This window comes from Ictalurus punctatus, chromosome 8 (assembly GCF_001660625.3).
Source record: "Ictalurus punctatus breed USDA103 chromosome 8, Coco_2.0, whole genome shotgun sequence".
NCBI classification, from domain to species: Eukaryota; Metazoa; Chordata; class Actinopteri; order Siluriformes; family Ictaluridae; genus Ictalurus; species Ictalurus punctatus.
In genome coordinates this window covers 22,103,659-22,125,358 of record NC_030423.2, presented here as the reverse complement: position 1 = coordinate 22,125,358, position 21,700 = coordinate 22,103,659, and the positions used below count along the sequence as shown (strand labels likewise).

General features: G+C 39.9%; 2 long non-coding RNA genes across 3 annotated transcripts; both read left to right on the top strand.

Moving 5' to 3' along the window:
• Positions 1-7,589: 7,589 nt before the first annotated feature.
• LOC128633506 (uncharacterized) lies at positions 7,590-15,329 on the top strand. Of its 2 annotated transcripts, none has more exons than XR_008396926.1 (3): positions 7,590-7,733; positions 10,545-10,602; positions 11,769-12,846. It is a non-coding gene; the product is annotated as an uncharacterized LOC128633506 (long non-coding RNA). The 2 variants fall into 2 exon arrangements; XR_008396925.1 differs by lacking the exon at positions 7,590-7,733 and adding an exon at positions 12,897-15,329 and having other exon boundaries at positions 8,547-10,602; positions 11,769-11,997.
• A 3,190-nt stretch (positions 15,330-18,519) lies between these two features.
• LOC124628402 (uncharacterized) lies at positions 18,520-20,960 on the top strand. The gene is made up of 3 exons (XR_006982897.2): positions 18,520-18,671; positions 19,752-19,933; positions 20,121-20,960. It is a non-coding gene; the product is annotated as an uncharacterized LOC124628402 (long non-coding RNA).
• Positions 20,961-21,700: the final 740 nt, after the last annotated feature.

Here is a 21,700-nt window from a genome sequence, read left to right as displayed (position 1 = left end):
TCAACATACAGACTTATTCGCTTGTTAAATCTATAACACCTACTAGCTTGTTGCTAACATGGAGGCGTGCATGTGTTTTTCCCACTTTGTAGCTCGAATGCACGGAGGTCGAAAATGACATAACTCTGAGCTTGTCTCTTCAGAGCATATATGAATGTGATGCTCTGGCCCTCCTCAAACACACCTCCCCACCTCTATCCCTCCCCTTCCTCCCTCCCTCCCTCGTTTACCAGCACTTTATCACCAGTTATAAAAATTCCTCAGTGCTCTGCTTGGTGCTGGAGTGCTGAATGTTCTATCTTTGAGGAGGAGGTTCAAAAGGTCAGCGTGAAGGAGCAGGAAGAAGACCACACCTGATAAGCAGGAGATTACATTACGCCCCACAGGGAGCGCAGGACTCTATTCAACCTTTTCATCAGGAGGTGAGTGAGAGAGCATGTGCACTTGATGACTACACAGTCATCAGTGTGGCACAGGATGAGGCGCTGGAACGAGCCCAGGTAAGGGGAAGCGGGGGGGCATCTTCAAAAAATGCACTGAGATCACACCGATTGGGTTAAGTGGTGCTTTCCATGTGGCTACATCTTAAAGTAAAGATATTTTAATTACACTCTCAAGACAACAAATGAGTCGACTTATTATGATATCATGGGTTCACCGTGTTTTTTTTTTCTCCCCCAAAATACTCTCGTCTATTACAATTTATGCATAAAAGTTCTTTAAGCGACACCATCACTTATTAGATAGCAAATGATTGCCCCCCCCCGCCCCCGCCCCCGCACCCCCAAATAGATTTTAGCTGCCTTCTTTTAAATTCGTACAAACCAATCATGCCATGTGCAGATGAAACTACATCCATATTTAGCATGGATATCCTGTTGAATGTTTCATTCTGATTGGTTGGAAGGTCTTAATTAATTTACTATAACAACAGCTCTGGCAGTAGTGCTGCTGTGATCCAAATCACAAGTTTATATTAAAGCACTCGTTCTGATGTGGTCATGTGGTAAGGGAACGTCATGTTTTTAGCTGCTATAACATAAATATGAATGCTGCAGATGTTCCTCAACCTAAAATGTAACAACAAAGACCGTCTGTAATTTTATATCTTCAGTGAACAGAAGTGAGACCAATCAGACAGGGTTTACAGGAAAATACGTGGAAATACTCGTATCTTACTGGCTGACAATCTCTCAATTCTGGCAAACACTAGTTCACAGTCAGTGTGAGGAAAAATTGATATACGCTGATTTTTTTTTAAAACCAGTAATGGAGTTGAAACTGAAACAGTAACATGCTCTGTTGCTGAACAGGAAAACAAGGCGTGTAAATGTCTATATGAGTTCCAGTCCACGTGCAGGACCATTTCTAGGCATAGGCAAACTAGGCAGTCACCTAGGGCGCCACCAGCTTGGCACCCCAAATGAGCACCCCAAAACCCTTGTCTGACTCACCCACCCATAAGAAAGATAGTACAAGGGGCGTAACCTGGCCTGGGCATTTATTTTAAATCTTTAATCTCGTAACACTTTATGATTGCATGCTATTATCTGGTATCCCTGGTGATAGTGGGTGCTGCTGTTAGGAAGAGAGATAGAGATGTAGAGGGCCAGGAACATTAATGCTTCCCAAATGGGTGGGTGGGTGGGGGCGGTGGGGGGCAATAGGAATCTCGACTAGGGTGCCAAAATGGCCAGAAACAGCCTTGGGCACTTGCAATGAAACTTTATATCTTACTCCAAAAAAAGGATCCAGTCGGCTCTGTGGGAGTATACTAGACACACACTAGTGATAAATCTCTCCAGCTTTTTAATCATACTAGGTGTTGATTAAGCACAAAAGCATTACCATACTCATGTTTTGTTTCCACCAGAATCTTGATAAAGCATGAGTAAAGAAAGAAAGTAAGAATTTGAACATGATTTTTTGTTTCTTTTTGTTTTGCTCGTTCCTGTATCTTTGTTTCTGTAAATTAAATGATTATCTCTTATTTATATTTTCTGACTAAGCTCTCATACTGTGAAGAATCTTAGATGATCTGGACCATTTGCATATATAACTGTCACGATTTCCCCTCGCACAAAGCGATGGAGCTCGCAGCACACTCTGAAACCCGAAGCGCACCCGTGTATTGTTATTGGTTGTTTCCCTTATGTGTCATCATTGTTCTCAGCTGTTCTGTGTTTCACCCGTGATTTTGTTTAGTATTTAAACCCCCCGTGTCTCTTTGTTCTTGGCGAAGTATTGAATGTTATCACCGTGCCAAACCTTTGTTCCTCGTGTTTCATGGTTTTTGATCTTTTTTCTTGTTTCTCCTTTCGTGCTTTGCCTTGCCTGTTTCATGCCTGTTTGCCAATCACCTGACCATTTGCCTGTTTGACTACACTATTGATTCACATTTAGGATTTGTCCGTATGTCTCATCTCTAATAAATCTACCCTTGCATCCATCCTAACCTCCTTTACATGAGTGTTTTCCGTGTACCAAGCCTTTGTTTATAGTTTCATGTCTCATAGTTTTGATCCTGTTCTCGTCCTGTTCTTTGATTCCACCATTTTAGCCTCATTTATGCCTGTTCGCAGATCGCCTGAACCATTGCCTGTTTCTGACCACGCCTGCGTATCACAATTTGGATTTTTCTGCCTCGTCTCTCTCGTCTAATAAAGCTCTTATCTGCACTTGCATCCATCCTACGCCTCCATTTCGTGACAATAAGGATCTGAAAATACTTCTAAAATAGACTTCCTGGGAAAAAAGTATGAGTAAGAATGCATTTTTAAAAAACTGGAAATGAAAGTGAAATTGTCACACTGCTTTCCAAAATGTGAGAAATGCGGATGCATCACACTTCCGGAGCAGCTCCGGAGTGTGTGAAACTGTGGAAAACTGTATACACTGTGTGTGTGTGTGTGTGTGTGTGTGTGTTGTTTGCTCAGGCTTCAGCTTGCCATGCACTTACTCACCCCGCTCTCCAGTTACTGAGCAAAGAGCGCATTAAAGCCAAAGAGTGAAGACTGCATTAAAGCCGAATGATGCCAAGATCATCTCCTCTCGAGTGCTGAGAGCGAGAGAGAGAGAGAGCGAGAGAGAGAGAGAGACAGAGAGGGAGGAAGGAAGAAAGGGCAGTGTTGTTGAAATATTGATGAGGTGAAAACAACCGTGCCACAGCCAGTAAACTGTTTCTCTCCACATCATGTCCTTCCTCACAGGAACAGACCCATCACTTACCATCAGCTCAAACACACACACACACACACACACACACACACACACATACAGTTGCAGAGGTTCATATAAGATACAAATCAATTGAGCTGGATGTTTGTAATACATTCCAGAGTGATCAGGACTACAGTAGCTCGATATGGGTGTGTTTTTGTGACCAATAGGACTTAGGCAGCATTAAAGGCGAGCGTTTTTCGTCTCTGATGATTCCACTACCTCTGAGACGTACTACACACAGATGGTTTGCACAATAATTAGAATGAATGAAATCACCAAGAAAGTTGACTTGAGAGTGTGCATAACCCGACTCTGAACACAAATTTAAGTTGCCAATTCTGAATATGGCACTTTTGCCTGTTCAGTCACACTATAACCACACTTTACCTTGAAATATAATCATTACGATCCTTTAAAATCACATTATTTTTGCACTAATGTGTAAATCCGTTTAACATTTCACGCTTTTCAGTTACGAAAAAATTTACATTTTAGTTCATTCACTCAACAATGTTTACCTGAACATATTCACCCCAATGAAATATATTTTAAATATATTCAACACATCACATGTTCATACGAATTTCCTGAAGATCACAGGAAGAAAAAAAGTAAACTCTCTAATTTTTTTCTTTATTTTTAATGATATTGTGACTGATGAGGTCTATAGTAGGTCTACAACCACCACTACCAACTGTAATAATAATAATAATAATAATAATAATAATACTTATTATTATTATTACTACTACTACTAGTACTACTACTACTACAATATTTTACACATTTATTTGTAGTTAGTTCTCTTGTTAAAAAGTAGTTTTTAGGTTAATACACAAATAATTCTGCTTAATTAATTTTCAGATAATTTTGTGCGTATTTATTTTTATTCCAATTTGTCTTACGCAGTGCTATTTTTTAAATTGTTTTAACTATTTTTTATTTCTTCGATAATATCAGCATGTTATGTAAGTACGTCAGATATTATACAGATCTTAAGATCTGTACAGATTATAAGATCTTATCATTTAATTATTTGTTTATGTTCAGTAACCACTTTATCCAAGTTAGGAGTGTGTTGCTGTAAAAGTGAATTCAGTACAGGACGCTGCTCTGAGATCAGCCGGAGCGAGTTGGGTGCTGTGGGCCGACTGAAAAAGCAAATATTGTAGAGGAGAAAGATGAAATCAGGCTCAGTGGAGCGCTTCGAATTTATTTCAAGAAATAAAAGGCTATAAGAATGCGCAACGAAATCAGGAAATAATTTCGAAATTATTAAAAGAAGCTGAACTTTCTGGATTCATCAGCAGGTTTTTAACTCAGGTGTTTCACAATGTTGCATCACTGTGTGTGGAGGCCTGTTTAAATATGTGTGTAATGTGTCAGGTAAAGCCCCGCTGATCTACAGGACAGCTGTGTGATTCTGCTGTTACACAACTTAGATGGAAATATCATCAGTAAGAGCGTGAGTAACAGGAGCTGCTGGCAGGCTGAGGCTCGATGGAGAAACATCCTGAAAGACGAGAGAATCGATTAATAGCTTCCAGCGCTCTCAGCTCCAATACCAGGCTCACATTTACACACGTCTAGGCCTCTTCCGAGAGTCCAGGAAGTGCTCAAACGTATGGAGTTAGAGAGAGTAAGTGTGTATTATTTGTTTAGCCAAAAATGTGCAAAAGCAATCTTTTAGCAATAACATGTCAGGTAGGTCTAACTCTTTCTTTTCCTCTTCCGTTCGTTTTAGCTGAAACGACCACATCCGATGAATAAACCCTGAGTCAAACCTCGACTCAGTGTTAGTCAGCATGATTTAGTGAACTGTCTCCTCAAGTCTAGATAAATACACCAGTCCGTCATGGATACTGACATGGACAACATGATACTGTTGTCTCATTTTCTCCTTCTCTACTTATAATGAATTTTTGTCATTTCTATGAGAAAATACGCTGTTTAAACCAATCTGACACTTTAATGTGTTTTAGACACGCAGTACTGGCAGATTATACGATACCAAATCATGTAATACCACAGTACTGTTGAATTCTCGAATATGATTGGTCAGAACAGCAGCTCTGACCGAAGTGCAGGTTTATATTAACGTGCTCGTTCTGATACGTTATAGTTTCCATAATAACGGCTCATTCACAGGGACTCGTATGACGAACACGCCATATAAACAGATTAAAAATGTCTGTACTCGTCAATATAGTGGTTTCCTGTGAGGAGCCTTTTGTTTAATCAGTCCCGCCAGGATTTTGTGATTTTGCGATCAGAGAAATTAACGCAAAATAAAGCAAACACTGCAATATTCGGATGAGCTTGAAAGTTTGCAAAATTACTGCAGATTTGGGCGCGTCGAGTAACATCATCACAACGCACATTCGGCCAAAGCCCCCTTCGATTCATGTGCGTCGAACATGAGTACAGCTAAAATGTCTCATTTACCAGCAAACTACTAAAGACCATGCAAAAAAAATCTCAAAAAACTCTCGCTAACATGAGAACCTATGGTTTAGGATCCAACCTGTTTGGTGGATATTCCACATTAAATGTAACTGTAAACGAATAAAAAGTATGACGTGCTGTTCTATATTAAATAAGAAATAGAAACTGTTGGCAAATTGCCGTGGTGTAAGAGCAATAAAATGGTCTGCACTTATATAGCTCTTTTGAACCTTAGCAGTTCTACAAAGCGCATTACACTGTTTCTCATTCACACACACACACACGCACAAGCTTGCCATTGGGAACAACTTGTGGTTCAGTGTCTTGCCGGGAATGGAACTGCCAACAATTAGTGGACAACCCACCCTACCACCTGAGCCACATCAGCTTTGGGGTGGTAGCAGTAAATTCGCTCATCACACCACCCTATTGTTGATTATTTCTCTGTAACAGCATGCCCAAAGTGTTTCATTCAAGTATTTCATGAAAAACGGTATCAGTAACTCTTTTGTCAACACTCATTTGTCAATTTGTTTGACTAACATTTCAGAAATCCTTTTACAACTTCAGTAATATCAGCAAACCAGGGTAAGTACATTACGTTTAAACCAGAGGTAACGCTAAACAGGAGATCTGAAGGAGACTTGCTAGCCTCGCTAGCTACCAAAGCCAGCTAGTTTAAACAGATAAGCAATACAGCTGGTGGTAGCTACTGAAATATAAATTAGTCAAATTATGAGCAACCTTCAATCAAAATAAATAAATAAATAAATAAAATACCTTGCACCTTAACCAAGTAGCCTTAACCTTAACCTTAAACAAGTAGCTGCTGACATTTTAATACTTAACTAGCACAGTTAGCTAGCTATATACTTGTAAAAGCTACATGAAACAGCTGCTGATGTTAATCTGTAGGATTTCAGACTTTTTGATTGATTTAGGACATACTGTATATTTAGCACAAAAAAAAAGAAAAAAAAAGAAAAAAAAGAGTTAAAACAGCATATAACTGTGATGGATAATTTGAATGCTAATGTAATGTTAGCAGTGTAATTGTGTATAAATTCAGTTTTGCATTATGGACAAACATTGTAGTATGGAAGCTGTTTATAAATAAATTAAACATACATTTTATTTACAACACCAACTTGCCAGCTGTGCTGCTAATGATATACTGTAAAAGTTTTATTTTTATTTGTATTTATTTAAAATTTTTTATTTATTTATTTTTTTTACAGTGAATCAATAAGCAGGTATTATATGAGATATGAAAGAAAGAAACAAAATGGCGTAGCTGAGTGGGAGGTGTGTTGCTGCCTGTTCTGGACAATTGTGTGTGACACACATTCCCACGTTCTGAAAGGTGTTAGATTAGGCTGCGAGTGTGAGCGGTTATTCTTAGTTCAGTCTATGTGTTCCTGTCAGAAGCGGTGCTGGAGGAGATGAAGGCCATACGGCGTACCACCTCTCCTCCATGTGTTTGTGTATGTGAGTGTTTCAGACTTCAGCTCTAATAAAATCATATTTATTAAAATCCTCAGTGCCGACCTGTAGGTTCTTGATAAACTCCTACTTCTTGGTTGGATTTGTTTCAGGAATGTCTAAATGATTCCATGATAGCGGTGCCACGTATCACTTGTAAGAAATTTAAATAATGAAACCGTTTATTGTACAGTTTCTTTTCTTCAGCATAGTATTAGCAAAAAAACAAAATGTCGTTCACTAGCTTTTCCGTGCTAACAGTATGAGGACTATCAGGACATTCTAATGATTTACTTAAAACAAATCATTAATTATTGACCTTCAGTAAATAATTCACACAGCCGAGTTGTATTTTCAAAGTGATCTCGTCGATTGGTGCGTGTCAATCAGATCCCTGGTTCAGTAGTCAGGGCGTCGGCCATTTTAAGGGTTGTCTCAATCGCAAAATCCCACACTGCACCATAAAAACCAGGGAGCGTCAATGCTCACTATGTTCCCTTACTGGAAATGATGTCATGTTTTCTGAAGAGCCTCTCAGCCTCTCAGAGTTCTCAAGAACTCTCAGTCAACTTCCAGCTACAAATGTAAGTAGCTTGTTATGAATGTCGTAGCTCTCAAATGATTACTTACGTTAATGATTTTAAACTTTATTTGATGTTCTATATACGGTTTGTTTGAGTCTAATGACTTAAGTGTTTAATGATTGTTTTTGTTTTTTTAATCCATTAACCTGCCTATGATGCTGCTTGATGTACCAGGACAGAAACGCATATGATTAAGTTAACAAATTGTTATGACATATAAAACTTAAATATTTTGAAGTTTTTCATTTTTTTGTGACATTTTACAACGTGAGTACTTAGTCATGTCACTGGAAATTGAGTCATCAGTGTCCCAATGTGTAGTGAGCCAGGGTCCTTACCAGTGCCCAAACTTCTGTACATGATATACTGATTCACCAGTTAGGGAGATCGTGAGCTGAGTGAGACTCATCCAATATCACAGTAACATACAAAATAAACAAAAAAGTATGAGAGAGCTTACTTTTCTTCTTCCCAGAATCTTCAGGAAACTTGGATAATGCAACTTCCTGTTGAACTTGGAATATTCCAAATATTGAACATGTTCAGGGAACAGGTTTAAGTGAATAAATTAAAATGTACGTTTTTCATATTTTATAATGGATGACCCCATTGTGGAAAAAGGTATTTCAGTAATTATAATTCAGGATAAAAGTGGAATCATAGTGGGCTGGGGTGGCAACAATGCTGTTTAAAAAAAAACAACAAAATATATATATATATATATCTTGTAGATTTTGTAGGTTTTATTGTTAGTTGTGAAAGGCTTTAACCTGTGCTGGAAATGTCTTATTCTGTTACCTTACATACAGATTTTGTAAATGGGGCATCAGTGTGACACAAATGACATCACAAAACAAACAAACAAAATTACAAATATAGTTTGTTCTTTTTCTCTCCCATGTCCCCTTTCCAAATTTTTATTATTGATCATATTTTTTTGCTTTTACTATTGCTTATTTCCTTCACGTTCTTCCCCCTTCTTCTCTCAGAAGAGTTTTAAATAGTCTAAAAGAATTTGTTTGGGGGAGAAAAGAGGGGTGGAAGTGGGTTAAAAACAAAACAAAACAAAAAAAAAGAAAGAAAGTAAATATTCCCAATCAATAAAAACACATGCATGAGAATATTTGTAGGTGCTTTCAGCTTCAAAAACCTTCAAACCGTGAAGACCCACAGCAATCTGTGCAATGTAGCCGTCTCCACAGCCAACCCCCTCCCTGCTGTTCCGGGAAAAAAGATGAAACAGACGCATCAGGCGTCAGACTGTCTCTACAGCACCTTGGATTGGATGTGTGAGAGAAATATCTCACCTCTCCTGCAAACCTGGATCAAATGCATACCTGCTGAGTCCAACACACACACACACGGTCTGGCTCGTCCATGATGTCGCTGTCCTTTCCCGATGCTTCGCACTGAAAGTGTGATGATGGCAGGGTTCCCATCATGGATGAGAAAGACTTTCAGAGATATTTCAGAATATTTGTGTGTTCCGAAGTGAAAAGTTCAGATTGTAATGGTGGGATTTCAGTCCAGGAGAACCTTCTTGAAGTGTTGAGATGGTTATGGATAAAAAGGTGCAATCTCATACCAGAACATGTCCTTCTGAAGGAACCATCATCGTTATTCTTTTTCAGAAAAGTTCTGATTTCGCAAGGTTTCGCAAGGTCTCACGCAATCCTATGTGAAGCATGTTTTTTTCTTTACAGAGGAACTTCCAAAAGTGCTCAGAAATAGCACTTTTATTGATTACCTGCCAACCAATCGGGTCGCAAGTTAGGGAAGAACTGAGAAAAACAATCACGGAGGATAAAGTGCTGGGGAAACATTTCACTGCCAATATTCCGACTTTGTTTAACCGAAAATAACATATTTTGGGATGTTCACCACTAACTAACCACTAACTGTAGCTGCATACAGTCATGTCACACACAGTTCAAATTCTTAAAATTTTCTTCCTCGAAAGCTGCAATCTTTATTTCATCTGCATAACTGATAATGGTAAATCTAATCTAGAGAGCAAGCTATGGTGGTTAGCCATCTGATAGTAGCTAGGACTGGAAAGAGTGTTGTTATGGTTACCTTATCTGGGGAAGAAGTGCAAAAGCAGACATAAGCATCTAAAGAACCCTTGTGGTTTCTCAGGAGTATACAAGAGCAAACAGTATGTAAGTACAGTGTCAGGTGTTAGATCATTCTCACATTGGATTTTCATCACTCGTCACTAATTTTGATGGCTAATTAGCTTCTTTTTTGTTATTTTTAGATGTGCAGCAAGCAACAGAAAGAAATCAGCAAGGATTAAAAACTCTCAAGTGTCACTACTGAATAATGAGAAGCTCCTCCAGTCACGTCTTATTGTTTTCTATTGGCCACCAACGCAAACAACCTCCTAATAAATCAAATCAAAAACTCAAACTAGGCTAGTTAGTTAGCCAATACTAGCTAGGACTGGTTAGAGAGTTGTTATGATTTACAGTGTGTGCATCACATGAACCATTTTTTTAAAAGTACAAGTAAACCCTTGAGGAGCTCTCATTTCTCAGGAAGGTGTCATGGATATCCTGGAAGGGACTCCGGAATACAGTTCCCAGCAGCCATTGCACCACACAGCATCACCATCACATGACCACCCGCACCTGATTCTCACTGACTTAATGAGCACCTATGTGCATATAGCCACAGTTTGCACTGCACTCCTAATCTTGTGTTAGTCTTTCGTCTCTGTCTTTATGCTCATGGTCTTTGGTACTGTTTGAATCTTGCCTTAGTGTTTTGCTTCCTGTTCATACTTCTTGTTTTGTTTTGTTTTGGTAGTCATTAAAACTGAAAATCTACACTTGCATCTGTCTCTGCCACCAAACCATGACAGAAGGTAGGAAAAGATTTTTTGTAATAGTGTTAATGATAGTTCAGGACGAAATGAGTGATCATGTGTTTTTGAACTGTGGCTGCACAAAATAACTTATGAAGGTCAAAGATCATTCAAACACAAACGGTGCTTAGCTGGGCTTAATGGCCTTAACCTTCACCACTGGCGCCTCCACATCCCTGGCAAGTCTCAGCTGCTAACATCTCTCCCATCAGCACTTAGGGCTCAAAATATAACTCGGCAAGCGTCGTGATTTCCGGGAGAAGCGCCCTACTAAAGTGCAGGAAAAAGGAAGGAAGGAGGGGAGGACGAGGGGATGAGTGATTCATCCCATTCTGTAGGCAGTTTATTTTGGTTTCAGTGAGGTAAAAAACTTTAGGGGGGAAGTCGGGGAGAGTTGGAGAGCAAGCTAGCGAGCGACTCATGGCTGGAGGAGGATTGTGACGCCAACAGTGATGCAAACAGAAATCTCCGCTGCACAGTAAAACAGCGGCGATGGAAATAGGACAGGAAGTGGGATTAAAAAAAAAACAATACCAATGAGTATCCTAAACACCCACAAATGCTTACCCATCACTTAGCTCATGCAGGTTTCTTCCCCACACTCCCACTCCACTTCACCACTGTGTCTCAAACACGATTTGATTTAGCTCGGATTGTGGACCTGGAAGTTACGTCAAAGGCTATACAGTCACAAAGGAGAATTTATATCTGTCCTATATATACCATGTAATTATTCATACATAATGTAGTGCTGACATTTACATAGCAGATTTTCAACTCTACCAATCATCTACCCATCACATAAACATAAACGACGCACGCTTCTCAAAAGTATCATGCGGTAAAGTTTTCTTTGTACAGATTAAACACAAGAGAAACTTCTTGAAAGACCTGCCGGGCACAAAAGACTCGAAAAATAGCAACCAGAGCAAGACTCCTTCCATAAATGTTAAAGGAATAAATCTCTTTATGTTAAACTTTATCATATCAACGAATACACAGGTTTTTAAATTTATTTACATGAAGTGCCCACCTTACCAGTCCCTGTCGAAGTTGTTACTATAGAAAGATTGACGTATTAGAACAGGTGCATTAATATCAACCTTTGATTACTCTGATCATCTGGGGTCTATCCATCCATCTTACATAACGCTTATGCTACACAGGGTCGCAGGAAACCAGGATCCTATCCCAAGGAATTTGGGCACCCCTGGACAGTGTGCCAACAAATCTTGGGGCACACACATTCACACACTATAAACAATTTAGAAGTGTGAATCAGTCTACAACGCATGTCTTTGGACTGTGGGAGGAAACCAGAGTACCCAGAGGAAATCCCCGAACGAATCACAGGGAGAACATGCAAAGGTCGGAGTCGAACCCCCAACCCCGGAGGTGAGAGGCAAACATGCTAACTACTTTTTATATGATGACCGTGTCTTCCACTTTGAATCTGCCACTCTATGAAGGATCGCCCCAAAACAATCACAGCTTGTTAGCTATTGGGCACAAAAAAAACAAATCAAATTTCACCAAAGTTGAACTTGGAGTGAACCTCATATGCAACACTGTATGAGTATTGAAATGTACGTTTCCCTGACAGGATGATTTCCAATGAAATAAATATGTTTGCATGTAAATTCATGGAAAATTGAGATCTATAGCATTGAAAGATCCAAATATTGTTATTAGTTAGAAAGGATTTGCCCACTCTACCCTACAGCAGCGGGTCTTATAAAAGGTGTCTGAAAAGTCAGGAACCATGTTAGACAAATGTGTCTATCTGGATATGTTGAGAAAAAAAATGAGAAATAGTGGCTGAGAAAATACGTAGAGAGTCAGGATGAACATGTTGAGCATACAGTATGTTGTAAATAATAAACACAAATAAATTCAGTATATGTAATTTTACTCTCATTGGTTCCTGACTTCTTTTTTCTTTTTTTTCTTTTTTTTTGGTGTCTGCAGTGCAATGTACATTATAAATTCATGCAGATACATGCCAAGAGCTTCAGTTCATTCTCACATCAACCATCAGAATGAACAAAAACCGTGAGCAATCTGTTAGGCTCACAGCTATGATAACTAAATAATAAACATAACAACCTTGATGCTAGTTGATAGCAATCTTTACCACAGATATGTGATTTGAAAAATGTCCCAGATGTTGATCAAGGACCCTGCTTTGAGAACTTTTAAACCAGTGGCCAGTGAACCGGAACCTGGATGTTCTCGCCTCTCAACTGCTCTGTCTTTCTCTCCTTTTCATACTTTCCATACCCATCTGCTCTCAGCCCTGCTTCCATGTAAATCCTACGACTTTGAATGATTGATGGCTGTGAATGTTCACAGCGGTTGATCTTTGCATAGGAGAAGTGGGAGGTTTCCCAAACGAACGCAACCCGCAGCCCGTTGAGGAGCACCGAGAGGAATTCTCTGCAGTTACGTAAAACATTAGTCATCCTTGCATGTCTAATCTTTATATATATATATTTCTCTGTCTCTTGTGCTCTCTCTCGCTTCTCTCTCACTCCCCCAGTCCAAGTCTAGTTCTTCAGCAGGAAATGGAACGGGTGCTCAGATTTGTTTTTTTCCAGAGTGTGTGGAGATGCTTTTCTGATTCCAAGAAGTAGAGAATCGGAAAATAGAAAATGTTCATTCAAAACTCAACAGAACAGTAAGCCAGCATGAGTAACGAACAGGTGTGTGATGAATGAATCTGGAAATCATTCTTAGTACACTAAAATCTGTAGATCCAGGTCACATTGTGGACTGCGTGGGCCATACCAGCGTGATTGATTGTCGAGGTTGAAATCTGATCACAGCAACACCACTTGAAAGACTTCAGCCTGCTTGTTTGTTTGCTTGGTCACTATTTCTAAGTGTTTCTTTTCCCAAAATTGTAAAGTGACCTTCGGTTTGAGAAAGGTGCTATGTAAATTCACACACTCATTCACACCTAGTGTACCCAGTCTGCCTACCTGCATGGTTTTGGACAGCGGGAGGAAACTGTAGAATGTGGAGAAAATGGATTTGGCCTCTCTAGCTCGGGGGGGGAGGCTGTTCCTCAAAACTTTTGCATCCAGAAACACTTTACAGAGTAAAAGAATTTTGAAGGGCGTCCTTATAATCAGAGCACAGAGTTAATTTTCAGATCAGCATGGTGAAATATGTATCATCAGTTTTTTTTTGGAGGTGGGAGGAACCTGGAGAACCAGGAGGAAAGCCCAAAGCTCAGGATCATCACACCATGGAGCTGTGAAGCATTAACGCTACCCACTGTACCACCATGTCGACTATTATTATTATTATTATTATTATTATTATTATTTATGCCTTACCTTCAGTATATAATACAGTACAAAGAAACAAACTCTTTTGCTTAAGAATCAATAAACTTTCATTCATATCTTGCATTTTTAAACAAAATGATCACGAGAATGGTTCAAATTCCTTGAAATGTTTTTAGGATGCACTCCTCTTTGTTCACCGCCGTCATCTCGATGCCCGTAGAGGGAGCGCTGGGGTTTTTTTTTTGTCCGACTGCACCCAATGATGTCATCTAGGCTACGTCAACCGCAAACGTCACCAAACACACCAGAGCTGGCCTGCTTTCACTGCGCACTCGTCTTAATGAAAAAGCTTCCTCATCCAATGCTGTGTTCACTCTCCATCACCAGTTCCACCTGATCTTCTCCATTCTCCAAGACGTCATGAGACTGGCACTGATTTCTCATAAACATGTAATATACTGTGGGTGTATAGATTGATGTTATTGTGAGAAGTTATTGCTTTCGCATGATATGAGCATCCACAGGCATGTTTTGCTTATGTGTGTGTGTGTGTGTGTGTGTGTGTGTGTGTGTTACACTGCAGTGCTGTTGTACCCTGCAGAATCCAGCCCCATATACCGTGCTGCATTTACCACAGCATAGCAATGACGTAATCACCCTCCTCATCCTCAGCTACTGATGAAGGTGGCAGCAAGGATGAGCTTGACTGACAGATAAGCCCCGCCCAATCAGTCCAATCCATCTTTCCTTCATTTCACTACCCTCGAGTGAAAGGAGGTAAAAAAAATATGAATGAATCAGCAGCCATTCTTAATCTCACCTCTCTCTCTCTATCTCTCATTCACTCTTATTTTTTCACTCTCCTTTTTCACCCCCTCCTTTCCATTCTCTCTCTCTCTCTCTCTCGCTCTCCTTCTCCATTAGCTCATTGTATATGAGACAAAGAGAGAGAGAGATAGAGAGCGCGAGATAGATGTGGGGACTGTTGCTGTGCAGATTATGGGCTGTAATCCTCAGGCAGGGTGAGTGTGAATGACAGAGATCTGCTTCCATTTCTGAAAAGTAGGCCGGATGTTTCGGCTTTGCATATATCATGGAAACAGCGGACACCAATACCTTCAGCATCCCTCCTTCCCTCCATCCCTCTTTCCTTGCATCCCTTTGTCAGGGAGAGAAGTTACCAAGTGAAGGCTGTCGAGCGGTTTCATTCAGCCTCTCTTTCTCAGAATCCATTGAGAAAAAGTGTCAGCCAGAAGGGGAGGGTTGTGCTGCAGTGTGTGTGTGCATGCATGTGTGTGTGTGTAGGAAAATGTATGAGTGAAGGACAGAGCAAAAGATTACGAGTGTGCAGTCACACCCTATGAACATTATGAGGTCACTCTGCATCAAAGCACATTTTAATGTCACATTCTAGGACATTTAAGATGTTTAAAGCTGAGCTGCTAAAATAATAATAATAATAATAATAATAATAATAATAATAATAATAATAATAATAATAATTCATTTTATTCAGTCTATAACACTTGTAATATTTATATAAACACATACAGTGAGGCCCAAAGGTCTGATACCACCACAAGTCTGTTATTTTGCATTCTTTTCCAATTTAATACAAAACGGATTCCAGATTATCCGTGTCAGAGAAAATCCATCAGAGTGCAATCTGAGCTCTGAGCACGTGCTTCAGTAGAAGGGATAAGTCTCAACGAAAACCTCACCAAACAGTTAGTCAGTGATCTAGAAATAGTGCAAAATCATTCATATTAAATATGAACAGTTGCTTTCGTTGTTTGGATTTATTTATTTATATTTTAGGAACAATATCAAGTTTTTATTGAAAAAAAAAAAAAGCAATCCATAGATTTTCAGATTGTTGTCAGAGTCTTGGAGAGAAATAAGCATGGCAGTGCAGTTTTGGAGGTGCATATGTGTCGACACAGTTGCTCATCTCGCCCTCTTGACCTGCCTTATCCATCCTGATGCCCTGTTTCTGCTCGGTGCTTCTGCACTTGTGTCTCTCTTTCTGCTGTGGTGACTGTTCCCGAAACACCTTTCACCCTTGCTTCAGTGTTCTATCTCACAAGCATACTGTAGATTTGTACCAAAGAGCTGCTTCTGTCATCTTAAAGCTTGTCCTGTGATCATCTTTGACAATCTGCTCGTACATCTTTTCAGCACACTCAGTATTGTTTCTCTTTACTCTTCTACACCTGCATACCATAGTGATCTATAATCCCACTATCCAGTGTCACTTAGATTTGACAGATTTTCCTTGTTGTCATGGTCTGCTCTTGTTTATTTATTAAATCTAAATTTCCATTAAGATTTCTGTCAAGCTAACTTTGTGACTGTGTATTATTAAAAGCAGTTTACAAATAAAACTGAATTGAATTAATAAACTAATGATGGTCTTAGGCAGGCCTCGCACCTCCAGGGTTGGGGGTTCGAATCCCACCTCTGCCCTGTGTGTGCGCGGAGTTTGCATGTTGGTAAATGGTCTGCACATATATAGCACTTTTTTAACCTTTGGGGTTCATTAACCAACGGTTTACACTGCTTCTCATTCATCCATTCACACACACACACCATCGCAGAGCTGCCATGCAAGGCACTAACTTTGCCATCGGGAGCAACTTGGGCTTCAGTATCTTGCGCAAGGACACTTTGGCATGTGGAGTCACGTGGGCCGGGAATCGAATTGCCAACAATATGATTAGTGGACAACCCACTCTACCCCCTGAGCCACAGCTCAGTTCTCCCAGTGCTGTGGGCATTTCCTCCGACTACTCCCGTTTCCTCCCCCAGAGCAAAGATATACGTTGTAGGCTGATTGGCATCTCAAAACTGTCCATAGTGTGTGAATGTATGCAGGATTGTGCCCTGCAATGAATTGGCACCCCATCACCCAGGGTGTTTCCCAACTTGTGCCCCGAGTTCCCTGGGATAGGCTCCAGGCTCTCCTGTGTAGGATAAGTGGTATGAAAAATGGATGGATGGATGATGGTCCTCAGTCTTGATGATGGAAAAGCATTGGTTTCAAATGGACCAGAATTGATACAATAATATAATTTGCCATTGCCATAGTTTTTACTTCTTGTACCTTCTACCAAAGAATATATACGATCTGTCTTTAAACATGTATAAAGACTTTACAAAGAAAAATAAAGCCAGAAAGGAAGTAGCAGAGATTGCTGGTGCGTCTGGTGAGTTTACGTAGGTAGTACAATTTGCTTGCTTTGCGAATCTAATTTGAGAACGAAGCTCGTACGACGCAGAGCATGTAATAAGTAAAAATCCAACAAACGATTTCCACACTAATTAGTGTGTTATTTAATGTTAATTTGTTTTTATTTGTGTTTAGATAGATGTACAAGGCCTCACCCACAAGTGACATCAGGATAGGTTGCTACACAGCCAAAAGCAACACAAGGTACACCCAAATCACCTTGTAGGTCTATAAGTAATGTATTGGCACCCCTCTACCCCAACCACAGGCCGGTTTTTAAACACTGTGTTCTGTATATTGTTAATGTGCATAACATGTTAAACAAAGACAATATGTGTAAGGAAAAAAAATAGAACAGTTAAAGTTTTATAGTTTCTAATTTCCAGGCTCTTTTAGAAAGTATTGCATTAATTAGCTAAACAATTAGTAGCTAGAGTGGTAGAGTATGTGTAATTGATTATTTGCCATGGCCCCTTTTCCTGTGTCACCATTGACTGGTTGAGCTGTGTTAACAGGATGTTAATTAACCTGATTTTTAAGCAGACGAGATAGAGCACCACACATCAGAATTGGAAATAAAAACGCAGCTTGTTGTGTTACTGTGAAAGCGTAAAGCGTAAAGTCCTGAGCAGGGCCATTTCTGGGCATTTTGGTGCCCTAGGAGAGATTTCTATTGCAGCCCCCCCCCCCCCCCCCCCCCCCCCCCCACACACACACACCACCAGCCCCATGTGTAAGCATTAACATTCCTAGCCCTCTACATCTCTATCTCTCTTCCTAACAACAGCACCTACTGTCACCATGGATACCAGATAATTACAAACAATCATAAAGCATTACCTGATTCAAGATTTACAATAAATGCCCAGGCCATTTTACAACCTTGGTATCTTCCTCTTGGGTGGGTGAGTCAGACAAGAGCTTTGGGGTGCTCATTGTCACCCCCAAACTGGTTGCGCCCTAGAAGACCGCCTAGTTCTCCTATGCCTAGAAATGGCCCTGGTCCTGAAGATGTCAGAAAACTTACAGCCTTAGCTCTGACTGTTACAAAGTGCTTACATTGGCGACACCTTGCATAAATGTTATAAACTTCTCCTTACATAGACTACCCCTTTTAAAATTTGTATTGGTTTATTTTTAGCCTTAGATTATGTTGAGCCGTACAAGTCCCTGTGAATGAGCTTTTACTATCGTAGAAACAATAACGTATTAAATCAAGCACGTTAATATAAACCTGTGACTTGTAAGTGCACAATTGTAAGAGCTACTGTTTCCTACTGTATAGGAAATGAATCAACACCTTCTGACCGATCAGAGTCCAGGATTTTAAGTAATTGACTGCAGCAGACAGTATTGAAACAATAATGCCTTCTTTACAGTCACTCTGGTACTGTGTTTCTCTGTGTTAGTGTAGGTATTTGGGCTCAAACTTGATTGAGAGCACAACAGTGAGAGCAGTGTGATGCTGCCATCTGCTGGTCAAGGGAAATTGTCATTTTCTGAAGTCTCACAGCTCGAAAATAAAAATGGTGTACGAAGTCTCAGATGTAAGTAGCTTGTTATAGTTGTTGTAGCTCTCAAATGATTACTTACGTTAGCGACTTCTTTTGTAATTTATTTGATGTTATGTATACGGTTTATTTGAGTCTAATGAATTAAGTGTTTAATGATTAATCCTTGTGCTTCCTTATGGACATTTTTGTCTTTTTGATTTTTAAAAATCCTTTTGTCTGTGTTTAGCAAAAGGTGTGTATTTTATTGGAATTTTAATATTTCACCCTCATTTGCTTTCATAAATCTATATTTAAAGTATGTACACAAAATAGTATCAGGATCTTAAGGACAAAAATGTCCCCATTGACACCAATTCAAACTGCAATATTTAATCCCTGTGATGCTTAAGCATAAAATCATGCATTCTGCATTAATAGGCTTTTATTTTGTTGACAGTGATTTTTTTAAAACTAATTTTCTCAGGTTTAGCCTATAGAGAAAATACATGTTTTCCCTTTTTTTCTGATTCTGCTGTTTTATAGAGCACTGCAGACCAACTGAATCAATGATGTAGCTATAATCGTCTGTGTGTATGTATATGTGCGTTCACATCAGAGTTGTGGTTTGTATGTGTGTACTGAAAAGTGTGTGTGTGTGTGTGTGTGTGTGTGTGTGTGTGTGTGTGTGTGTGTGTGTGAACAGTTTGAAAGAAAGACATGATATTGTACTGGAAATCACAAATCCCAACTCATGTATGAGAGTCAAAGAAGCTTCCTGAGCTTGGAGGATGTTTGCATTATGTAAAGAAACTGGTGTTTAAAGGGTTAAAATTCTGAAAACGAATAAATGTTTGGTAATTATGATCAGAACTGATGCTGGTAAAAAGTCGAAGTCAGTAAAAGTGGAAAAAATAATCAATATATAATATTTCTATTAAAGCTGCAACAACTAATCTATAATGAAAATCGCTGTCAACGAAGCATGAGAGACTTTAGTAATCTAGTAGGAATATCTAGTATATAGTTATTTATCTCTTTATTTTCTTTTATTTATGTATTATTGTTTTGGTATTATTATTATTAGTTTGTTTTTTGTTTTTTTTTCCCCCTGCCAAACTACTGCCCACACTCCAGTCCAGTAGGTGGCGGTAATGTACCTTTAGTGGTTTGCCAACCGCCATTAAAACAAAAAGAAGAAGAAGAAGAAGAAGTCACTGAAACTCATTATGGATCAGTTGGTCTGCGCGCTGCACGGGGGAGACTTACTCATTACATGCACTGTGCACGCTACCGTCTAGTGTGTGGATTTTAGAAAGGTAATATCATCTCAAATATATCACTAGCGTTTTTTTTTTTTACTAACCGGAACTATAAGCCGCTTCTAGGCGACGGCGCATGACGTCATACGCACGCTAGCATTAGCACACACCTAGATTCACTGACAATGACTTTCTTCAGTTTACTTTCTGTCAGCGTTACCTTTTATTCCCAACATGACCTCAGGTACTATCAGACGGAGGCGAAAACGTCACATGACTGAGGAAGAAAGTCCTCTAAGGCTTAATACAGACAGCTGGGACCAATCATGACGCACCCTCGAACATCGACCAATACCCGAGCTGGAAGTGAACAAAACCAAAACAAAAGGCGTGTGTCCATAGGAAACAGTCTTAGCGTCCATGCGCTCTTCGAGCACGTGCACGTTGTCTCCACAGTGACCTCTTCCGGCGAGATCGTGACACCTACGATTCTGCTTAAAGTACCATGACAGAAACATGTGTGATTAAGTGAACAAATTAATATGACACATAAAAATTAAACATTTTAAAGTAAAATTTTTTGGTGTGGTTATACAATGCGGGTATGTAGTCATGTCAACGGAAATTGAGTTATCAGTGTCCCAATGTGTAGTGAGCTGGGGTCCTTTCCAGTACCCCAACTTGTGTACACTATATACGGATACACAACATACGGAGATATGGAATGCATGTAACAGCGTTACGTAATCAGGATACAAAAAAAACCTGTTAACTGTAATCTGTTACAGTTACGTCAAAAAACTAAATTACTCGGATTATTGGTACATTTAGTAAAAAATGGGAATGCTATCAGGATTCATTTTCTTTTCATTTAAAACCAAAGAAATTAATCTTTTGACATAACAGAATATAGACAGCTGCTTGATTATAGTTCTGGTTATCTCTTGCCAGTCGTGGCTCACATGAGCAACCTCCTGGTGCATGCGCAAATAAATTTGAAATCCTGAAAAGGATAAGCGGTATGGAAGATGGATGGATGGATGGATGGATGTTCTCTGAAATGCTTTTGTTAGGCTGACCTTACGTCCTCTTTTTCGGACCTTACAAAAACCTCCAAAGCAATTTGAGAAAATGTCCAGGATTCGGCTTTAGTTTCATTATGATGTGCTTATGGTCTAATGCTGCATCATCCATTCATCCAGCTTCTACCGCTTACTCCTTCTTCAGGGTCACGGGGGAACCTGGAGCCTATCCCAGGGAGCATCGGGCACAAAGCGGGGTACACCCTGGACAGGGTGCCAATCCAACACTCACATACACATTCATACACTATGGACACTTTTGGACATGCCATTCAGCATGTCTTTGGACTGGGGGAGGAAACCGGAGGAAACCGGAGGAAACCCCCGCAGCACGGGCAGAACATGCAAACTCCAGCTTCTACCGCTTACTCCTTCTTCAGGGTCACGGGGGAACCTGGAGCCTATCCCAGGGAGCATCGGGCACAAAGCGGGGTACACCCTGGACAGGGTGCCAATCCAACACTCACATACACATTCATACACTATGGACACTTTTGGACATGCCATTCAGCATGTCTTTGGACTGGGGGAGGAAACCGGAGGAAACCGGAGGAAACCCCCGCAGCACGGGCAGAACATGCAAACTCCACACACACAGGGCCATGGTGGGAATCGAACCCCCAACCCTGGAGGTGTGAGGCAAACGTGCTAACCACTAAGCTAACTTTTGTGATGTAATGTTACCTGCATCAGGGACAGTGATCTTTTATTTATTTGTTTCTTTGTTTATTTGTTTGGTTGT